Genomic DNA, 20,344 nt, shown 5'->3' on the forward strand with positions numbered 1-20,344 from the left:
ACACAGCGCCTCAGAATCGCATCGTTTAAACGGTAGCTTATGCCATAAAGCAGGGGCAAAAGAAGCGACTACCAAGCTGCTGTCTACACAGGAAACAGTGCGTAAGAAAAGAAAAACATGTACATTGCCTGTTTCGTTGAATTTCCTCCACCTTTTTTCGTCTGTGCGTTTTCTGTTGCACGGAATATCGTCTACTTGAACTGTCGACAGTGCGGCGCTTCCGTATGCGCACGTATAACATATGATTAGTTTGAGGTAAGTACGTTTTTACTTCATACCGCATAGTGTCGTGGCAGAGCTCCTCTTGAACCAAGAAATATATGTGTTAGCACGAACAAGATCTTGGCGCAGTGGAAAATCAAGTTATCCCAACATGTTGCCACGCTGATCACAGCAGAAACAAAGGAATGCACGTTGCAAGTTTTTATAGACTTTATCAATAATTTTCCAGTTATGGTCGCAGTCAGTGTGCTTGACTTGAAGAATCGAACCGAAGAAAAATGTACCGAGACTTCTCATTACACAATAATCTAAAGAGTTCTATCGCATTGATAGGATAGCTTAAGTGCTTTTATATCGTGAGAATCTTTTTTTTCAGCATCTTAAAGCACATCTTTGGCAAAGCTTCACCTAGAATAGAGTAATTTTGGATTGTCTCTGTAGCTCCGAAGAATGCCTGCGAAAGTTTTGGTCTCTGGTTTAGTTCATGAGGCTCAAAACCAGGTCGTCATGTTGATACAGAATGATCATGTGTGCTCTCTAAATATCTTAGCGTTTCCCTTCAGGCATTCGAATCAAGCGCGCATTACTTTATCGAGCGCATTGTGTCTGTCAACCTTTGTGCCCATGAGCCTCCGGTTTCAATTTTCGTCGAGTTCATCTCTGTAACTTATTTCTGGAAAGAAAATATAATGTACACTACGTCGTCAACTGCGCTGGACCTCACATCGCGCATTTTAATGAAATATTTGTCGCCTTTATTTTGGCATCAAGTTCGAGCCTCTGCCACTCGTCAACCTTGCCTATGAAGCGTATACGTATGCACGTTTACCCAGCCTATGCAGCGCGTTAACAATAGACATTGCCCATTATTAGACGCTAAGCAAATAAAATGAGGAAATTTGTAGCTTCCAGCCGTGCGTTGATAACAGCGATGCCCGTTTAGAGAGGTAATCACTATCACTTCTTGTTCAAGCAGGACACATTGAACAAAAAAAAAACTCGTGGTAGCACTTCAGTTTCATCCCCTCGATACCTCACTCCAATGGCAAGCAAACGGTTGCAGTTCCAGAACTTGAACCTGGAAAGTTGCAATCAGAGAATCGAATTCGCTGCCACAAATACAAATTGTTTCTCTCTCCTTACGACGAACAATTGCTTCTGTATGTTTCATGACACGCGAACGTCAATTTTTATTGCATTCAGCTCCACGGAAGTGCAGTTTAACTCGAGAAAGATAAAATTTGTATCTAAAATAAAAGAGATCCGTCGTCTGAGGCACTCACGTTTACTAAATGAGTCAAAGGTTACACGTACAAGAGCGCAATCTAAAACGTACTCTGATGAGAATATAAATGCGTTCTTTGCATTATTTCGTCCTTAAAGCAACACATTGCTTACAAAGCGCATAGATGAATTTCCTAGCCATTAGTCAATTTTTTCCTGAAATGAAAATCCTCTAGAACTAGAGACATATTTCTTTTACAAGTTGTGTTTGTAAAGGCCTTATAATTCCCATTTAGCCATGCCGAGTAACTTACGTCAATACTTATGCATTGATCAGTTTCAATAAACACGACTATCGTAGCAAACTTTCCTCTATCATCGAACTTTGCCGAGCTAGCTAATGGCTTAGCAAAAGAAATATGGTTCGCAGCATCATTCATGTTATTTTGCTTTTAAGAGGAAGCTGTGTCAATAAAACGACCGCTTTGGTCAAAATTTGAGTTTTGTCGATTCATATTTCCTAATAACCGTTGTGTGGTCATCTTTCGAGTAATCTTTGCGCGAACCAAGACGGGACACGAGTCGATTATGTCGCTTCACGAACTCGCCTACAATGTGCAATACTTAGCTTCATCTTTCTCGTGACGAAAAGTTGTTGCGAGATATTCAGTAAAAATGCAGAAAATGATGTTTTGTTGATGCGTGGTCATCGAAAATAACGGGCGAATTGTGGTTCTGATCATCCTGACACAGTGCGAATAATCTCCTCTTTTCACGTTGGTCGTAATATGGTGGTATTCCGTGGTTTGAAACCCATGGAACTCAAACCACGCAGTACCACCACTTTCGTGCCACCAAGAAAAGGGGAGATCACAAATTTTAGAACACCGCCGCAATGACTGAGTGGTTATGGCGCTCGGCTGCTGACCCGAAAGACGCGGGTTTGATCCCGGCCGTGGCGGTCGCATTTTGATGGAGGCGAAATGGTAGAGGCCCGTGCACTGTGCGACGTCAGTGCACGTTCACGAACCACAGGTGGCCGAATTTTTCTGTAACCCTTCACTGCGGCGTCGTTCGTAGCCTGAGTCAAGTTGGGACGTTAAAACTCATAAACCAAACTAAACCAAACAAAATTTGGAGCTTCCGTTTGTACCCACATCTCTATGAGGAATAGCAAAGACATACAGGATGAAAAACGAGTCATACGACAGAATGAATTTCAATGTTGCTTCTTCAGCTTTTACTTTTTTAGCGATTGATATCTTAGACCTCTTTATAATTGCATCATTATTGACATTAGGATGATTTTGAGTTCCTTTTTTGCACAATAATACTGAGAACCTAAGGAGTGAAATAAAAGTCTCTTTTTTCTAAGTACGTGTACAATACTTCCTCAAAAGATATTTGTAAGAAACGTTTTCATTTCAACGTTATTTTTATTACTTCAGTGGCATTTAAGAAAACAACCAATAGCTTCGTTGCACAGAACAGGGCTTTATGATTGTACAGAATAAAACGTTTGTGGGCTTTTTCTTTGGTATTTAATGCTCCGGGGGTAACTTTATGAGGACGTCAAATCATAATTATTCAGCAACTGCATTGCTGGATAAAATAGCACGACGATCTGAAGTAAGCCTACAATTGTACATATCTGCGATGAGTTTATTTACATTTCATGCATAACCTCGAAAAAAGGTTGTAAATTCTGCGCCCCTTTAAAAATGAGCGCCATTTGTAGCCTTAAAATGATTCATAATATCTATTTGTATTAAAATGTCTATGTTCAAGAGGCATCAAGCAGTTTGTATGAATAAAAACCCCCGTGAAATCAGTGTTGATGCCGTTTTCAATTTGCATGCATGATATAGCTACTGACCTCTCTGTTTGTCTCTAAGTAGAGGACTGTGGCATCTACCATTTTGTCTGATAATTCACATGATTGTTAAATTTTCTGGCTGATTCGGACTAATATAGTTGACAGGTGCCATGGTTGAATTAAAAACTTATATATCGAACACAACACAACATGCGTCCTCTACAAAAGATGGTCCTCTCAAGAATGGGGAAAAATGCATAAAAACCACTGAGCTACTTCGATGCGCAAGTGGAAATATCTAGGCGTTATATTTACCCTGTTTCATCATGGAACTGTCATATGGAATACATTAATGTCAAAGTACATAGGTCACTGGGTTCCCCGCGCCTTAAAACATGACGTTGTGCTTCTCAATTCAAACCGGCCCTGAGCAAACTGTATACAAATCTACACCTTAAGAGGCCTCTGCCGTATGGAATCCGTGGCTCAAGGTTTGCATTGAACGGATCGAATAAAGTGCCGAGTTTGGCTATTTCTTTCAGGTTCTGCAACTATAAAAGGTAATTCAGTGCATCATATGCTAAGGGAAACATTGCCTGTAATTCTTTAGAGAACCGAAAAAAGGAAATAAGGTTGAAGTTTCCTTATGTTCGATTTCCAGGCTGGTGTCAGATTAGGCAGCTACCCTCTTCCATGTGGTAATGGTTCTTCACGACCAGCGAATTAAAATAGGTTAGGACAATTTAGGAAAAACACTGACAGGTGTGAAAAGTCGCTTTCCGCCGTGATAAGCTTGGACAGGACCGATTAACGCAGAATATTGACAAAGATTTTGAAAATGGTAAGCATTGGCCTTGGTGCAGTTATGTGGGCATTTCTCTTTACTTAAATACATGAAACTATGCTTTCTTATCGTTTCATGATAGCTTTCATTGACAAACTGCCCAGTGACGTATGTTCCATTTTAAATTATTCCTTCACTTTCCAAAGGTTTCTTTCTATGGTATGTTGTTTTTCTAGCTTTTGAGGAAAACAGACCTCTTTACCCTAATTCAATGTTGGCGGATCTCTAAAGAAGGAAGGGACGAACATTCAAGACCGCTAAGATATTTTAAATAATATTGGGGCGCAATCGAACATTCTGCTTAAGTTTTTTTATTTCTTGAAGTGACCGTTCCTCCTCATTAGTGCCTCGATGGTGCTGTTAGGTTTTGTAGCAATAAACAAAAAAAGTAATGAACACTCAGATACTGTCATATCGAAACTCACGCAGATAAATCATATAGAATGCAGCTACCAAGTTATTATATTTTTTGACCCTCCTAAAGTTTACAGGGCCTCGGTTGCGGTGTCACAATATATCGTGTGTTTGGCATGACAGACATCCGTAACATGGGAACGGGACAGGAATAAAGAAACAACGCCCAGCCTTTCGGCGCCGGTAGCTCGAATGAGGTTCACAGAGGGCGCAAGATTAGCACTAAATGCTAGCAAAAAAAAGTAGGAGTGAGCAAAGTACCTCGCAGTACCTCTTACACTACTGGTGGACGCCGCATGCACATCTCCCTGTGAAAGAGTACAGGTCGGAGATGATGAACGAAGGAAAAAAGAGGCGTCGCAGTGCAGTGCTTTGAAATAACCTCCCCCGCAGCCCACCATAATACCACAGCACACAAGCGCCTTTTTATTTTCACGTCACTGTAATCAGGGCCGCCGCGACCGAGATTTCATGACGTGTCGTTGTGCTCAATAGGTAGAAGCTCTAACCAGTGAGCTATCGAAGCTGCAGTTATAACTGACACCAGTTCGGAGAAATAAATTGCCATTGCTGGCAAGGAGAAGGGAAGAATGGACATGAGGAAATAAAATGCGTGGGAGCTTTAACTGCGCCTCTTATCCTAAGTGGCTCGGTGGATATACGGTTTATCTGCTGAGCTCGAGGACTTGGAATCAAATCTGAACCGTGAAGGCGGCTCCGTTTGGATGGAGGTGTGATGCAAAAGACACCAGTTTACTGGCTGATGCCTGTGCACTTTACAGAACCCGAGCTATCGATGTTATGCCACAGCTCTCCTAGAACGCGTCTTCTACTCTTTCTCCTTGCACTTCTCTTTCATATCGCCAGTTAAGACGCGTGTGATATTTTCTTCTCTAGTAACCAATTTACGAATGTAAAAAGGGAGTAGCAAATGGGGAGGCCGAGTGCCATCTGTGTGTTGTGCTCAGGAATAGTATAACCGTGTTGTGCTCTTTAGTTATCGGTGACATCACACAGCTCACGTGTTCTTTCTCATATAGCTTAAATTTAAATTCTTCCGCATGGTGCCCATCTCAGACGCCGAAAGTAATACCTCCTAAGGCCACGTGTTGATCATAAGTTCCACTCAAGACCTCCTCCCAGCTAAAGTGAACATGCTTTGTGCCGTATAGGCACATCTAGGACAAGCGAATGGGAACGAAATTTGTGAGGTACGTATAATGGTGCACTGCTGACCCACAATGTGTAAAGAAAACTTAGCGGCTCGATAGTACATCGAGAGAGGCGAGACTGAAAGACACAATAGGGTAAGCTTGAAAGAGAAGGTAGAGTGCGCAGAAAATTTATCCTCCGGAAAACCTAGATAATCCTGAGTTAAACCCGATGGCATGGGTTTGGATAAAATTATGTATAATTTTTTATAATTACAACGGATACTATAGAGGGCTGACTGCTGGAGAAGCAAATGCTGCCAGTCAAAGGTTAAGGTCACACGATATGGCTTTTGGCATTCGCTACACAGGTCCATAATAGAGAACATTGTTCAAAATTAGATCATGTACCGCTTTCTTAAAGAGAGGCATCAAAAATACGAGGGACAGAGGAGCAGTTCACTAAAAGTAACTTTGAATATCTTAGGAAAGCAGGAGCAAAGACCCAGTTTAAACACTTATTGAAGGAGAGAAAGGGAGCTTATAACTGAGACGGAAAGGAACCCGGAATATTGGTCCCAAGAGCACGCAATAATTTTCTTCTCTAAGCAGCTGTGTCACGAGATCAGCTCTGGTTCACGCATAGCTGTGATCCTGATGGTGGTTTAATGGAATCTAAAGCGCAATCTCTCCTTGAGAAATTGTCAGCGCGGCTTACGGGCAATATCCGACGTGTTACGTTTTTAATAAAATAATTACAAGGCATCCCCCAAGCATTGTTTCGCATATATAAGATAAATATAACCTCATACCTTTAAAAAGTGTTTCTAAATTGTTCGTGAAGAAAATCTTGTTTAAAAATAATGAACATTTCGAAATCAATACAACTTGCGGATGGATGAAATGTTTTATTTTTAATTGGCGCAGATCATGACCATCTACGGGTGGAGGAAGTGCGGCGCATGGTCCGGTGCTCCTAATGGCTTTGTTGATATGTCGTTGTAGTACATGGTTTGCATTAGAGAACTCTCTGAAACGACTTCTGTAATGTTTATTGTAGATGCCAGCAATACTTCCGCCCATGTGAAAGCTGTAAGATTCCAGGCTAAGACACCGATAAGCTGAGAGCAAAAATGGCAACTCTATAGTTTGGGACTTGTTAAATTAACTTGAAGAAAGCAATATACATGACCTCGTCTCATCAACATCAATCATTGCATCATCAGTAAACTTGAGAAAACTATTAGGCTTTTGACATAGTTAAACCAAGCAGACGTACGAAAGCATGTGTTTAGCCTGGTTGGCTCATGGTTTTGCTTTGTTGGGTCTTCGGCACCGCTGGCGACGATTTTAGACACAGGTAAAGCTCTGATCAAAGTTAAGCTGATCTCATCTGTTTGCGCTGCTGACAGAAGTTAAGAAAGACGATAATTTGCAGTGCACAGCCCGAGGGCGTGTGCAGCATTGCAACACAAATCGTGCGGCGATAGCAAAGTATTTTCGTGTACTAAGAACGAAAACCACGCAAAGGACGATACACAGGGAAGAAGTAGACAGGACGAGCGCGGACTTGCAACTGTTTATTGAAACACATCTTCCTTCTATCACCAACCCTACGCATGCGCAACAAGCAAACTCTATCTTATCGAGTTCAAGAACTTCAGCTCCTTCTTGTACAGTTAGACCGAAGCCTCGCTTACACACTTCTCGGGCCCATATCTATCAATCTGCCAGGCTTCGATGACCTCACGTGTTTTCTGGTCTTTGGCCCTTCCGATTATCTTTGTACGCTCAAAGAGTGGCGTGCATTTATTGTCACAAGAAAGACAGTGTTTGGGCAAATGCATGCCGCTGTGAGAGCCCAACGAATTTTTGTGTTCTTGTAGGCGCTTATTAATGCAGCGTCCCGTTTGTCCCACGTAAACTGAGCCGCAACTAAGCGGGATTTCATACACTACTCCCATTCGACAGGACACAAACTTGATTTTGTGGTTTACACCACAGCCTGCTTTTGTTCTCGTTTCATTGTTAGCGCGCACAAACGGGACAGCTTACAAGGCGCCGAAAAGATTTCCACACCGAGTTTTCTTGCCACCCTCTTCAGGTCATGCGAAGTCTTATGTATATAGGGCAGTACTTCAAATTTCCGCCTCTCACGAATGCCAGATTCTCGAGCACTAGAAGTTGGGATGACGGTTTTCAACAGAGACCCGGCAGCGGCCTGCAGAAGCGACGAGGGAAACCCAGCACAACTTAGGCGTGCGACTTGAGCGGAAAAGCTGAGTGAAACCTTGTGAAAACAGGACTTCAGTAATGATGACCTCAAGCAGGATGAAGCAATTCCTCTCTTAATAAGCTTAGAGTGACAGGAGTCATAGGGTAAAAGGGCCTTTTTTGTTCTAGGCATGTACATCCAACACAAGTGGTCCGGTTCACTGAAAAACAGTCTCAAGTCCAGGAACTGTAAGCAAGAATTCTCAGGCAATTCTACGGTAAAATTCAAACTGGGAGCCTTAGATTTAAAAGACGTTAAAACTTCATTAGTGACCTCTTGTGGGTTGTCATTGGGATTCATTTTTAAGAGTATTAAAAAGTCGTCTACGTATCGGAAAACTCGCGCGATGCGGTCGTCAGTTAGCGCCCGTGAGAGTGAACAGTCAACTTCCGCTAAATATATTTCAGTGAGAACAGGTGCAACACTCGACCCTATACAAATGCCTCTTTTTTGCGCATAGAATTTATCCTGAAAACTCACTACCGTTGAGGAGAGGTACACATTCAACAGTTCCATGAAACCTTCTATCGAAATGTGCGATGTCAGTCCATGTTAAAGAACCCCAGGTGGCCGAAATTTTCTGGAGTCCTCAACTACGGCCTCCCTCATGGCTTGAGTTGCAGTGGGACGTTCTGCCCCATAAACCAAACCAAACTTCTACTATTACTTCTACTACCGCGACACGAAACCCACAAGCAGGCGCTTAACAACTGGCTTGTAAAAACTTAGGGCTATTTGTAAAATTTTTGAAGAAGAGGATTGCTGCCGCATTTATCTTGCGTAATGTCGTTTTTTTCTCAATACATGCTCCAATATACTAACTTGGGAAATAAACAACGCTACATTTAAAGCGCAGGATGCTTTAGGCTTTAAAAAAACCTGTGCTAAGAATTGTAACCTGCACAGCGTGAAAGCCTTGAAAGTATATATTTTTTAAGCTTCGATAAATTATCTCATTCGAAGTATACAACAACGATGCGAATGCTGTATTTAGCAGCTGTCTTGGAAGTGGAAAATGCGAATTATTTGGCTTAGCCGCAAAATAAGTTTGGATGCTTAAATACGCGTCCGCGGTGCTCGCCTAAGACCATGCTATTTAGAAAATTTGACGGAAAGTTCAAACGTCATTGATAATAATCATCTTCGTCAGAATTGCAGCGCTGCTGGAAAAATGAGTCAGAAAGTCTCTCTCATGTTTTCCGAAATATAGATCGCGACACCTAAAATTCCCGGCAGGAGATCACTCTATTCCCTCATTACATGGAATCGCAAATTAATAAGCTCTGTCACTGTTCTCTGGGATCCCTTCAAGAACATTTATTATATTTGCTACGTGACATGTGGCACGTTTTTAGAAGACTTCTGAATGAAAATGTAAAATTTAGGCAGTGAGCAAAATGAGTTCAGTTGACAAGTGACTGTTTAGCTTTGAATCCTCGTCATAAGAAAGCGCATATAAGAAGCAACAGCTGTTCTCTTTGGAAGCTCCCTTAATTAAAAGGCAGTCTTAGGTCGTGTTAAAGCTTGCTCCGTAAGCCGACGTTGTAAGTGCGTGCTACATATTTCTTTGACAGTTTAAACAGGAAGAGACTGATAACTGCCACCCTATCTTAATTTTTTAAACACGCACGCATTATAGCCCTCTTGTCTTATCCGTCTGTTCTTTCACTTTTCTATCCACCCGTAGATGGCTTACTTCGTACATCAAGGTGGAAGCGATGGTTTCAGCAGGCATATAACGTACCAATTAAAACTGCAAGAAAATACATGTTTGGAAACACTGGACACGAAGCTTACAACACCCCTTAAAGGATACTGTATTTTCTGCAGTGGCGTTTTAGTGCATAGAAACTTTTCTTGATATTATTCGCATTGTGCGCGGCACTCTGATTGTTAATGCGGCATCTCTGAAAAAAAGCATTAGAAATCGTGTGAAATCAATTTACATTGCTCTCATATTATCATGTAAACATATACTGGTGGGCTTCCTACCTCTTTTTGGGAATTGATCGTCTGATGTTGTCGGTTGAAAATTGACTACGACCTCATCGATTTGATATTCCAGCAGGTTTCAAGAGAATATAAATGCCGCAGAAAGGGCACACAAAGTAAGCATCTGGACACTTTGGAGAGTTTGTTAAAGAACGAGCCTTGAGTGCTTCCCTGCGGAATGAATTCTTCTGGGATCTTCGCACTGCTGCTGCTGCTCTCTGCTGCCCTTGTCGAGTAAGTATGCATGGGCTCTTAAATGTGCTTTCTTGACGTACAGTGTGTCGCCTACTGGTGGATTAGTGTAGGCTATTAAAGAATGGCAGAAAGAGGCAAGCCACTGCATGCTCTCCTGCAACAATACTATATACGCCGTGCATTGGCTGGGCATATCTCTTTAGTACCCATTCAAATTCTCGAACCGCGGAGAGTCCATGCCTATAGCCACTCCCATGCTTATGACCGCTCGCTGGAGTGTTTGGTGCTTACACAATTGACGCAAATAAAATACTTCCCACGAGTACAGAACTTTTTGACTTGAATTGTTTTCATTTTCATGTTTAAAGGCTATAGACACCCAATTTTTAGCAGCGGGAAAAATTAGGGGTGTCGAACATTAGACAATTTTGAATCGCGAACCGAATATTTTTCTATTCCATTATTCGGACAAATCAAAGTATGTATTTTTAAAATTGTTTGATACGAGTTGAATATGTTGTCAATTTTTTTAGCAGTTCTCGAATAATGGCAGGAGGTTGGAACAAGGCCCGTCCTATTTTCGTTCGACGAATGTCCCAAAAACGGCCCACATCAACGCCGCGCACCATCCTGCAGCGGAAAGTATGAAGGAAATGAGCGGTTCAGAGCCACGATGCGGTCCGTTTGTGTGCTGGCGTTCATAGTCCTTGTGCATGCCCTATAAGACTGGACAATAGGATGGGACTGAGGCAAATTCAGGAAACGTCTGCCTTGACACTCACAACTAACATTTCCTGCAGTGTGGCTGGAGTGCCGCCGGGTACCCACCAGGTTTAATATTCGTACCAGGCTTCCCCGGCCTTGTGCTCGGCTTTTCTCCAGTGAAATGCTTGGGAAAATGATTTTTGGCAAAACCAAGAGGATAGTAATTATCCTATACTAATATCTTCATGGCATTAGAGTTAATATAGTGATTTTATGTTGCGACCTCATCGAGAAGATAAGTGGTGCGTCTTTGAGCAGCTATAGTTGTATCTTCATAAGTTTTAATCTTTTTAAGCGCCGTACGGCAGTTGCACCACTGGCGCTTTTATATTTTCCGCAGTTTCTCGTTTTGTACGAATATTCGCGAAAGTAGCGAATATTAGTACTAATATTTTATTCGTATTCGATTAGGCATGATAACGGTACAAATCGCACACCCGTAGTTTTCTTGTTTCAAATGATGCTTAAGACATTACAATGCATGGTTCACCACGTGGAATTTGCCTAGGACGGTTACATAATTTATTATTGAATTTTATCTGTCATGCTGTTAAGGTCTCGGTTTTATGAACGCAACGATGGCTTGACGTGTTGGTGCAATTTATATGACGTGCAAAACGGAAAAAAACAGCAATATAAACGGTGATAAGTAGTTTTAATTCGCTACAACAGATAAACCAGCCTGCTCCAGTAGCTGTAAGGGCAACAAACGACGTGAAAGCAGTTGTATTGTCATTTTTTTTCTGCCTCACGCGACCTAAAGATTGAGTGCTTATCACAGCCATCATTCGGTTCATGAAACCGAAGCAGCCTTAAAAAGAAATTGAATTTAAATTATATAGCAACCGCACGTCGACGGTATGAGGTCATCCATGCATATTAATGTATTAGGCATCGTTTGAAATGAGACAACACGCAAGCAAAAATTTCTTGTCTATATTCCTTAAAGGTTATGCCGCACTCTCCACGCTTGCTCGGTTGCCGGGGCGCACACTCATTAAGTCGAAAGCTCCGCTCTATTCGGCAGTTCCCGCCGCTCGTCGAGTTTTTGCTTTTGTTCTGATTTGTTAATACACGTGACAAAGGCCATTTTCGTCGGCTGGGTTCTCTTTCTATGTGATTTGCTAATTAGCTAGGAAGTCCGAACGAGCTTAAATGGTCCTAGGAAGCCGACTGCGGCTGCCTACCTTTTTCCTTACACAGCACAGGCGGTCATGTCTCGTTCAACGCAACATCGACGCATGGCAGTCCATCACGGCCAAGATAAACCGCGCACCCTGTTGTCGGATTTTGTTGCGCTGGCAGCTCTTGCGGAGTGTCATTTATTTCTGTAAATCTGGCTCAGTCAGTTTAGAATTTATTGGTTTAAGCGTCTGAGCACGAGACAGAAACAGCCGAGTTCTGATGCATGCGGAATAAAAAATACGACCTGCCTGATAAAAAAAAATACCACAGACCGGTCATTATTATTCCTGAGCCCATCACCAAGATAGTTAAATGCTGTCTAAACCCCCTAGAATTATTACTCCATAAACGTTCCTGTATTCCGTTTCATACATAGCAAGGCACGGTGCGGAAGTCGTGCGTCTGCGAAGTCATATTACTCCGCTAAGTATTATTTGTTAGCGGCTTCGGTGATCGTTTAAACGAAAACTAAGGGCGGTATAAAACGATATTGTGGCACTGAAAATCACGGTCAATTCTGTGAGGCGCCTCAGTGTTCGGGCTTTGTGGCTATAATTTTCACCGAGTGGAGACTGATTTTTAGGCATGGATAGAGTAAGAGCGATTCGCCCTACGAACTGCATATCATACCGCCAAGTGTAATTCTTGCTTCTCGAAGTCTTGATAAGTGACAGGACGAAAATGCGACAAGAGGTAAAACCAAGTTCAGGAGATTGACTTTCACCGTACTTGATATTTGCCCGCAGCGAAATATGTCTAAGCTAACGGTAGTTGTATAGCCAAAACTTTTTGGGCGGGGCCTTAGCATGCGCGAACAGGCGGACAAGCTATGGCCGCGTTGCCTGCCACGTATGGAACGGAGTATAGAGCTATACTAGTTATTAAAAAAGGATATCTCACACACTCGCAACAGATGATATGAACGAAAGAATGAAAGGAGAAAGAGAAGAAGACTTGTTCGCCAACGGGGCTGCGTCAGAGTTTTGACTACTCGGGTTTATTACTGTGCACTAGCATCGGTCATCAAAGGGGCGTCTTCTGCATCAAACTTCCATTGATACTGAGCCTTCGCGGCCGAGATTCGATCCCAAGTCCTCGGGCTGAACAGAAGAACGCCGAAGCGGCTGATCCATTTGGGGGGTAAGGGCGGAGGTAGGGCTCCCTCAAAATTACTTTTCTTTTCCCTGTATTCGTTCTCTCCATCTCCTTCCCACTGACCATGGTCTGTCTCTCTTAAAACGCGTCAGTTGTACGTACTGCGTCAGCGTTCTAGGAGTTACTGCTCCTTTCTGTCGAGCACGAGACCACGTTATGAAGTCTAAGGAGTCGAGGCCACGAAAATCAAGAAAGGTCCATGTGATCTGGTAAGATTGTGGGCGGTAATGAAGTTCAGATGACGGAATTTATTTCGATGCGCTGCAGTATTGGCACCTATTCTTTGTTTCCTTGCCCACTCTGACATTTATTAGTGCGTAAACACTAATCCAATGGGTAGCAACGAGGAGAATAATCGTCCGTTGTCTGCAGCGTTGTCTGCTCGTATATAGGTGGCCTATACTAGTGCTCTGTTGTTATTGTTGTTGTTACCCTCATACAATGGAACATGCCCATAAAGGGGAATTCGTCCCGCGCCACTGCCCGCTCATTGCCGTCTTCTACATGGCACTAATCCGGAGGTTGAGAGCCTAGCAAAATCGTTCCTTGCGATTGCATCTCCCAGAAGCACGAACAGTCCTCCCCGCGGCAGTGGCCGCTCTTCGTACTCTTCAAAACATTCTCTGTAAACATTCTCTGTATTTTTTTTCTTTCGCATGCGGCGTCTACAAAGAGTGTGACAGTTACAGCGCCTTTCGGCACTGCCAGTTTTTTCTTTTTCCTCGCATGTCGAGCTAATTTTGCCCCTGCACGCGTCTGATTCTAACTGCCTCTGCAGCTAGGCCCACACATTTTTTTCTTCATTCCTGTGCCGTTTCCACGTCTCTGACCTCTGTCACACCAGCACACGCCCATACCGTTTGGTTTCTTCCGTAATAATGGATCCACTGTAGTGTGACTCTGCAGCCGAGCTTCTAGCAAACTTTGGGGTATAAAGCAGTATTGCATGTCCGTAGTGCATTGCTGTTTATTTATCTACCAGTTTTTCAGATGCCAATCTCAGAAAGTTGATTATTTATTTTCGTACGGATAGCTCCAAATACCAACGCCTACGTGACGTTAAAGCGTAAGAAAGGTTAGAAAGAAGAAAGAAGAAACAAAAAAATTGTAGGAAAATGTGCACTGGCACGCACAAGAACGCTGAAAACAAGCTAGCAGCCATGTGTGTGTTGATGTCTATCAGTTTTGTGTGGTGTTGCGCTTCTAATACTTTTTTTTCGGAAGGCAGGGGAGAGTGACTTCTTAGACCTCTAGGTGTTGCATTTATTGTTTTAACTTTTTGCAATTGACTGGTCATGCATAAACATTACGAGGTGGAAGAAAATGCCTGCCTCGCCATAGCCTTTTTAGGGTACGAAAAATAACACAAACTTCAACCAATCTGCCTTCTTGCGATTTAGTAACCAATTGCAGCCAATGTTTTCTTTAGCACAAGGTACACTGAGCTGTCCTGAGTCGCTACTGACTAAAGGATTACAAAAATTCACCACATTTATGGCAAATGAGGCCAAAGAATTGTTGTGCACAGGGTGCGCTGAGCTGACGTCATTTGTTACGGCAACTAAAAGATTAGCTAAATTCAGCACTTTTATGACAATTGCAGCCAATGTTTTGTTTAGTAGTTTGTACGCTGAGCTGTCTTGAGTTGCTGCGGGAACAAAAGGATTAGCTAAATTCACCACGTTTTGACAATTGCAGCGGTTTTTTTAGCACATGGTACAATTAGCTGACGTGATTTTTTACGGAAACTAATGAATTAGCTTAATTCTGCACTTTTATTGCAGTTGCAGCCAATGATTTCTTTAGCACATGGTACGCTGAGCAGGCATTATTTGTTACAGTGACTATAGGATTAGCTACATTCAACACCTTTATGGCAATTGCAGCCAATGTTTTCTTCAGCACATGGTACTCTGAGTTGACGTGATTTGTTACGGAAAATAAAGGATAAGCTAAATTCTGCACTTTTATTGCAGTTGCAGCCAATGATTTCTTTAGCACATGGTACGCTGAGCAGGCATTATTTGTTACAGTGACTATAGGATTAGCTACATTCAACACCTTTATGGCAATTGCAGCCAATGTTTTTTTAGCACATGGTACACTTAGCTGACGTGATTTTTTACGGAAACTAAAGATTTAGCTTAATTCTGCACTTTTCTGGCAATTGCAGCCAATGTTTTCTTGAGCACATGGTACACTGAGCTGACGTGACATGTTACGGAAACTAAAGGATTAGGTAAATTCTGCACTTTTATGGTGTTACATACGGAACGCTCCCCAAGCCGTTGCGTGTATGAAGCCTGTCGAAGGTCCCCGATCGAAGCGGCTGGAACTGATTTATTAGATAACAAATGGGGGCGACGACGTAACAAAAAAGGGAATAATCAAAAGGAGAAAATGAAGGGTGGTGTTGCCGACTGAAAGAAGAGATAAAGAAAAAAGCGCAGGCCAGGAGAGATTGCGCGGAGAAACAAGGGTGGCCAAGAGAGGTCCAAGACAAGAAAGCGACAGAAAAGGACGGGGCTGGGAAAGAAGTAGAAAGAGAATCTCAATCGCGCGCAGCGAAGCCGACCGCTGCTCGCTATCTAAACCACAAAGACCTTTGGCCACATCAGCCAGGTATAATCGGTTCGGTTTCTCTGTGAGCCCCAGCGGCTGCGACTTCGAAGGGCATTGTTTGGAAAGATGCTCAATCACGATACCCTCTCTGGGCAGTCGGTGCAGCGTAATAACAAACCGAAAAGCCATTGCGCGCGGATGGTTTCGCTATGCGTGATTGGGAGGAGTACGGTGGCGTACGCCAGGCTTGCCATCGGCAGCACCTAGTGGCGCTTGCCGCCGACCGAAAATCCTGTCGACGGCGAAGCTAGACCGAGGAACGGCGGGCGACATAGACCTCGCTGTAGTGATATCGGCATCGGCGACAACGCGTAAAATGCAAACGTTCAATTTGTTTATCAGAAATGCGAATTTGAGATGGCCTACTCTACAAATGAAAGCGGCAGTTTTAAAAACGTTGCACACACAACATGGTAAAAATTATGTGCCGGAACTTCAAACCACTATCGATCTCAGTAGCAAAACTAACGGCGCGGAAATTCTTCCATGTGCTGTGTCTTCAAAATTAACCTTCACAAAAAGGGGAAGAGGAAATTTTTATTCTCATCTTGGTTCGCGACAATTCGCGACAATTGACAACTCTGTAACGGGAAAACGAGAAGAAATAAAAAACTTTTAGACACTCCTAGACTGCCTAATGTCTGCATTGTGCCTCAGTACGCATGAGTGAATGCCTCGGTAAGAATCTTTTTATTTTCGTAAAAAAACTATACTGCCTTGTGTGATACTGCAGTTATCGAGGAATGGTAATTAAAGCTCACTTCTGCTGAAACAAGTAGAAGAACTCGTTCATCGCATGAACACAAGAAGCAGTTTGCATTAGCTGCGGCTAGCCTCAGTTCCTTGAATTCCACTTTTTCCGGTTGAAGTTCAGCAACTGCAAACGTTTAGTTGGCCACGAGTTACGGCCAAGAGTGGATAAAATTCAACTGCATTCCGAAGAGATTTTTTTGTTTTCCTGTTTGTCGACGCTTCGTGCTCCTACCGGAAGATAGAAATTGCGCCAGCTAATGTGCCTAACGGGTTCAATATGTTTTACACACATGTATTTAAATAACCATTCTTATTGAACGCGCATATGCAATTCGAGATAATATACACAGGTTATTAACAAAGAAGCACACAACATAACTAAAAGCCATCAAGGGAAGGCAACACATCATCAGTGCTAACCAGTCGGATGGAAACGCACTTTTCTCATAAACGCTTTAGGTTGGAGCACCAACAGGCTAAACCGTGGTCCTGGAAAAAATGGCAGCTTCAGTGGTACCGTTCAACATGCGCATTTTCTTCAGGCTTTCAAGTTCAATCAGGAAAATTATGCCGCATGGTCCATAATCATGTGGAGTAGTAACAGAGTAGCCTAATGTGGGAATTTAAAAGAAAGCATTTCTTTCGTGTCGTCTGTAGGGCGCCTAAATTTAAACTTGCAATATTACAGTTAATAAAACATTGTTCGATACCATCTAGGTAAATTACACAGATATCGTTAAGAGATGAGAGAAATATATTGTTCCCGTAATTTTATCAGGTAGAGCTTCGGTGTGTAATTTATTAATACTGCAGTCGGGGCAGCACTTTATGCCTCTAGGGATCAACGTTGATAGAACAATACAGTTGAGGCGAGAGAGCATCGTAAAGAATTTGCTTTAAATGCACTAGAAGGAAAGAAAGTACATGTACTTGTTTGAAAAGAAGTCTCTTTAAAACACATCAAACCATAAACTTCCTTCATAAATCTTGATTAAAATAGGCGGTCGGTAAAACTTGAACAAACCACTCAGTTGGCAAGCAGAGGGACGCAGAGAGCCTGAAATAAACGCTCTAATAAACGGATGGGAACAATCTTGAAAAACAAGAAACGTGGAACTGTCTCACACGATTGCACTAGGCCCAGCCTTCCTGAAAAGACAAAATCCAAAAGGTCATCAAGCAGCACAGGCATGCCAAATTTTTTTTGCCCGTCAGATTTTTGCTAAACAAAAATGAACTTCTTGACTGAAAAAAGAGGCAAATATTCAATTAAAATGCTTGATGTGATGTCTAGCGCAGTAAAAGACTTGTAGTGCATATGAAGTTTTTATTGCCACAAATACGTTACTAGTCTTAGGTAGCCTATACCAATGAGCATGCCACTGAAATGCAGGAACGCTTTCTCTAGTAATGTGCGCCTGATGTTAATGCGTGAAAGAAAACTCAAAGATATTTAGTGGTGCGCGCGACCATTCTACTCTAGCTAAAGAGTGGAGTAGGCGGAGGGCGTACCCCATGAACCAAACCACAGACCAGAACTTTCGGAGCGATTCAACTTTGCTACAGAGATGCGAATATGATTTATCGTAGGCAGTTGTTTCAGTCATGGGCTTACGAAGGCAAAAAAAAGGCGAGCACTTTGACTGCACCCTATATGCAATCTAAGTCCCTCAAATACTGTATCAAGACAGGTTTCTCTACTTGTTTTGTCTGACAGTTTATTTATGTAAAGTGTAAAAATTGCTACTGTGGCTGGAGGGTTGTCCCTGAAGCGTACACAACGTGCTTCGGGCACTCGGTAGGCACAACTGATATTGGGAATTTTATTTTCGCGGTGATAAACATTGCAAGATCTTATTTCATTACTTTCAATGTTCCGGCTCCTTGGCCGCGATATCAATGCACACATATTTCTTTCTCCACGAGGATCTCAGCCGCGAAAATCTGTGCCGTGAAGTAAATCCGAATTCACCTTCAAACTATGCGTGTAATATAAGTAAACAAATTCGGAGGCGCCGCATTTTCGACCGGTCACATACAAGCTATTTCTAACTATAATGGTGCGACAAGCGGATAAACACGGAGGAAATTCTGCGCGACATGCGTTGTACATGGTTTCGTTTTATTTCCTTAAGCACTTCTTATTAGCTGGATATCAGCTTGTTAGTCTTGTCTGTGTCTTTCACGGAACACGCAAGATTCTCACGGGGTGCTCATGACCAATTGTGTTTCATTTGAGACATATGTGAGCTGATACCAGACAACTGTCGTAATTTGTGCGGCAGATGTATTATAACATTGGAGGTGTGCTGCAAGTCCTCCCTTACGAGAAATATCTGTGTTACGTTATGCAGCACACTTGTATTCCTAAGTGAACTTTCATAACTTATTTAATACGTATTTACATGAGATCATCGACAATAAAGGGAAATATGGGTAACCATCTATTCTTTGGGCAGCAAATATCAGTCCAAGATTATGAACATGGCGCAAGAGACTGTCTACAGAGAAGAAACAAATAAAGATATAATGATTCATGCGCTCCAAGTTGTTGTAATATCAGGCAGCATGCTGCCATCACCTTCCTTAGAGCTTGCTGAAAAATTGCAGTGAATGAAAATTAAAATCATTGTTAGCTTAGCCAGCCACTCAGTGCTAGATGGAAAGGTCTACTCACCAGCAGCACATTCTGCTCGGATTGGTTCGCTGCAAGACCATAAGAATTGCAGAAGCGATAATTTCTTTATACATGACAATAAAGTGAATCGTTCAAGAGCCCTTCAAGTCATCCACAAACGTAGCAAGCGAGGAGACAAGTAATACTACTTGGTGCCGAAACAACTACATATGACATCTAGAAGGAAAACAGCTGCTGTGAAACAAATACTCCACTCTGACTAAAGCACGCATGACACGTAGCATGGTGCTAAAGTTGTAAGCGACCTTAATTGGCCAATACCGAACATTACGACCCCACTGAATGTGCCTGGGAAGATTTCGCCGGAGGAGAAAGTTTGGGCAGTTTGCTCAGAGAACAGCATTGATCACCTGAACTGGAGATGAAGCCGCTGCTAAAAACGAGGAAAACCGACCAGAAGGCAAAGAGCCGCAGCCATACTAAGCAAAGTGTCGTCGGCAGAACAGCAGCAACGAGTACCGTTAGGAACACCAAATGGCTGAGGAGATGCCTTCGACTTCTTTCAGTCGGCGGCGAAAAAAGGCAGAAGTCTTCATGTGCGACTTCGGCGTCGAAAAGTACTCAACATTTGCGCTGCAGCTTGACAACCCAGGCTCAGCAGGGATAATGACAATGTGGACACTCCCGTCACCAGAATTACACATATCGTGGGGATTACATGCGGAAACATGCTCATGGTGACGGAATCGACACAAGTGAAGAATACGAGTGTGTAGGGCAGTCAAATCACCTAGAAGATAATAGATTATACGAGAGACGAAACGGTTGTTGCTCAAAGAGCAAGGAGCCAACTACAGCGCTGAGGGTAAATGTAACACCATGTGTTCAGAAAGCGTTGCAAGCAAAGATTAAAGAAAGAAAGAAAGCTTTCAGTGGCCACCGATAGCCAAGAACACTCCAAGGCCCAACCGCGAGCGGCATTTGCGGCGAAACGGAAGGCGGCACATATGTAAGGACAAAGAATTCGCAAAAATACACCCCATAGAAACTCGGGTCCTTAGGGAGACTGCGGCTGGAGCGCGTTTTAGAAAAT

The sequence above is a fragment of the Amblyomma americanum genome, chromosome 9 (genome assembly GCF_052857255.1).
Source record: "Amblyomma americanum isolate KBUSLIRL-KWMA chromosome 9, ASM5285725v1, whole genome shotgun sequence".
NCBI lineage: Eukaryota > Metazoa > Arthropoda > Arachnida > Ixodida > Ixodidae > Amblyomma > Amblyomma americanum.